This window comes from Parus major, chromosome 11 (assembly GCF_001522545.3).
Source record: "Parus major isolate Abel chromosome 11, Parus_major1.1, whole genome shotgun sequence".
Lineage (NCBI taxonomy): Eukaryota > Metazoa > Chordata > Aves > Passeriformes > Paridae > Parus > Parus major.
Window position 1 is genome coordinate 729,028 of NC_031780.1, and position 4,209 is coordinate 733,236.

Sequence of the window (4,209 nt, forward strand, 5' to 3'; positions counted from 1 at the left end):
AAACCAGTGGATAAAAAAACTCCCCCCACAACGACTACTTGCTCTGCACTGGAAAGGGGCTGGGACAGAGGGAGGGAGAGGAGGACAGGGAGGAAAGTAGAGTGCAAAGAGATAAAGCAGAAACTGCTATTTTGAATACAATTTATGTTTGCTAATTCCATTTCTATCCCTCCAGAAGTGAGGCTCCATCTTAAAGCACACTGCAGCCATTTTACCTTCACCAAGAAGGAACAGAAAATAGTATTCTTCCTGAAATAACCCAGCATATTGGTTCATGGAATTATGGGGCCTGAGCAATGGGTAATGCATGATTAAGGCCAGAAGCAATTAAAAAGAGCAACTTCCTTAATATCTCAAAACAACTCTGAAACTCCAAGGCCAAAGGAGCTGCCTGTCTCCAGAAGTGCCCCCACAGTTCGATGTTAAACTGTGACTGCAATTCATCAGCCCTTAGATCCGTTATTTCAAAATACAATCATTTATTGGGCTCTGTATTTGTTGAATTTGCTTTCCTGCCTGCAGCAGCTTCACTTCAGATGAGCACAAACAGTGTGCTCCCTTCCAGAGGCAGTGCCTGGGAGCCTGCCATCCTGTCAGGGCACCGAGCAGCACCACCAAACATGGACCCCGGCATGGGAGAGAACAGGGCGGCAACACCTGGAAGAGGGCACAGGCTGGGGGAAACGCCTCGGTGGTCAGCAGCCGAGAGGAAAGGTGGGCAGCATGTAGAATATGAAACACGTCTTGCAGAGAAACGTGTCCATGATGCAGGACGTGCCACAGGCTCTCCAAGGTGCCAGTGAAAGAACTGCAGGGGGCACGATCTGTCCCCACAGAGGACATCGCTGGCACAGGCCCCTCCCGACATTAGCTGGGACTTGGCGAGGCGTTTTCCAGAGCCTGAGGAAAAGCATGAGTACTCATTTATCTGTTCCCTGAGTGGATAATGAATGTACAGGTCTGATGTGCTTCGGAAAGAGTCTCAGGTTCTGAGAGTGGCAGGGAGAGCATCAGAGATAAGGCTGTTGGTGTAACAATGGTCTTTGGCCATATTTCATGGCCCTGGATCAAAGTCCACTATTCCTTTCCAGGCACCCCTAAAACTGGGGTTTGACAATCAGAAGACCATTTCTACTGAAGGGAGCTGTCTAAGGAGTATCTCAGGTGGTTGAGCATTTTTTCCTAGCAGAAAGTAAAATGAACACAGGTTATTAGAAGGAATTGTTTTCCTCCCCATAGAAAAAACCACACACACTGAAATTTGGACACACAATAATTCAAGATGTGACAGAAAAGTCAAACACTCCAACTAGACTGTCTCATTGCTGTATGGCCCTGTTTATTTGCAAGCAACCTGGGAATCCTGACCTGAGCAGATCCCAGAGCTGCAGCCTTTAAGGCGTTGAATTTTGGTTTATCCAAGAAACACATTTCAGCCTCCACTCTGACTAAAGCCAGCGTTACCAGAACTGTGGTCACACTCATCATACTGAGCTTCAGCAGAAGACCACTATCAGTAACACTAAAAGCCATGCTGTAGCCAACAAATTGTTATGGCAGAGCACGACAGCATCTCCCAAGTGTCCCCACACCACCCAGCCTGAGTTTGGCTCCTTTCCCACACCGCCTCCATGTCCCAGTCGGCAGACACTGAGTCGTCCTCCCCTGAAAGACTGAGAAGGGCACTTTATTCTTTCCAGGTGTCCTGCCCTGGCTTATTTATGGGCTCATTTTCTTCCCTAGTGTGAGAAACACAAGCTTTTAGCCAGCTGGGAAGGATTGGCAAGATGCATTTGGAAGGTGAAAAAAATTAGCGATGCTTTTTTCTCTCCAACCTTTACTCACCTTATCAGCAGGGAATTTTTCAGAGCCTCAGCATCTGCCCCACGAGCAACAATGCACAAAGGCACTGGGTGATGAAACATGGTCACATCTGACAAAACTGGGCTCTGGCTTAGCATAAACCTCCCATGAGGAACACAATGGAAGCCAGACTGGTATTTCTGTTCTCCAGGGCTTTGGTAAAATCACAGCAAGCCCTGCACAGGCCAGGAGCCATCACATCTCCTGCAGGCCTGATAAAGTCACCTTCTCCTGTTCCCAAGCCAGTGTGGCAGGGACAGAGAGGAGAGGTCCCCTTGCAGTATCACATCAACCCAGAATGACATCTAGCAGCTCCAGCCCAGGAGCCTAGTAACCCTCCAGCTGGATGAATCTCATTTTTCAAATGGAAATGGCACAACACAAAGAACCACTTGTGCATCACCAGTGGCTCCTCCAGCTGCAAATTCACACCAGCAGCAAGGGGTCTTTTTCCTGCTGGAAAAGCGACACAGAGAACGTGTTGCAGCAGCTTCACGAAGCCCGGAATCCCTGTGGGACCAAACCAAGGCGAAGTTCAGCGGTGCTGGACAGAGCCCACGGGGCCTGTCCTCATCACTGAGCTCCTGCTCTTGGGCTCTTGGTCATCAGAAAGGTGATGTGGGAAACGTGCCAGGAGCTCAGTTTTGAAACACAGAAGCATGAAGACCCTGGAGAAGTTGTTTCTTGAAAGAAAATTAATCTTGGGTTTATCAAAATGAAGTGTCAGATACTTTTATGCTGATGTGAGAGAGATCCTACCCTGCTTGGTTAATGGCAGGTTATTCTTTTTCCTATGCTGTCAACTATTGTTACTGATTGTTAATAGCATTAATATTTCCATCACTTAATTTATTTCATTAATCCCATTCAAGTTTACCATTCCCAGCATATGAACTGTAAATAGCAATAATAATGCCATCAAGGTTAATATCAGTGATGCTGAAGGGTATTATGTAAAACACAGGCTGTGAGCGGCAGCGAGACAGGCGCCTATAAAACCTGCCCGCGCTAGCGGGGGGTGGGTTAAACAAAGGTCTCGAGCAGATTTACGGAATTGCGTTATCTTCTGGAAGAGGTGAAGATTTAATACCCAAAGCCTCCTTTAAATTTCCTATAATGTTCCCTTCTATCCCTTGACTGTAAAAATACAGCCAGAGACATCCATAAGGAATGGCATTTTTAGCTTAAATTATTAAAAGTCTAATAGTGGTTTCAGTTTGCTTCTAAAAGCAAAGGCAATGGCAACAGACAGTTTTCCCCCTTTTAAATCCCAACGTGCAGGTACTGGGGTGACTCCAAGCAGTGCAAGGAACAGGTCTGTAGCAGAGCACAGAACAAACAAAATTACAGATGTCCCCTGAAAGCCAAATGCTGGGTGGGAAAGGGGAGGCAGCAACCAGGGGACACTGACAAGAAAGACACCAACTGTGCTGGCCATGAGGTGGTTTCTGGACACTGTTCCCAGACAATTCCATGACACTGCAAATTCAGGGTCTCCCTGAGCACAGCATATGGTTGACTGAGAGAAGCAGCGATCCCATCAGCACTACCATACCTGCAGTATTTATTACCTCAAAAATGAGAAATACATCTGCTACCTAAAGGCTTATCAGCAATTAAAAGGCTAGAATACTTCTACACAAACCACTGCTCTCACAACTGGAAGGCTCGCGGCCCCGAGGGCACACAGGTCCTACGCGCTCATCACTGTCATATCCAGCTAACCCAGCAGGCCAGTGCCCCCTTTCCCATGGGGACCAAGGCAGGAAGCAGAGGGGAACCGCCCAGGGACATCCCTGGTACAGACCCAGCAACCTCAGGAAATATTTGCTAATGTTGCTTTGGAAAAAAAAGGGGGTAAAAAAGATTCAAGAATGAGAATTTAAATCCTACAAGAATTTTGGAAGAATAAGGGAGCCGCTGGTAAAGAGACCACTCAAAACAGGGGCTGAGGGAAAAGTGGGAAAAGGGCTCTGTTTGCCCCTCTGGGCAAATCCATCCTCTGGGATGGATTTCTGGAGATAAAGAACACGTTGGCTTCCTGCACCTGGCCAGTGGGATTGAGTATTCACACCATTGTATTTGGGAGGAATTTGTAAAAGAGCCGGAGCCATAAAATACCTTTCTGCTCCTTTTTCATGGATGCTGCTGCTGAGGGTGCAGGAGTCTGCCAGGGCAGAGAACGGGAAAGGACGTTTGCCATGGAGGACGGCTTCGTCCTGTGCTGGGAAGTGGCCCATCCACACAGACCCTCCTTTCTTTGTTACATCTGCCATGCCTTGAAGAATTAAATTAGATATACAAGGGGGAAAGAGAGAGGGAGAGAGGGAGGGCAAGGGAGGGAGG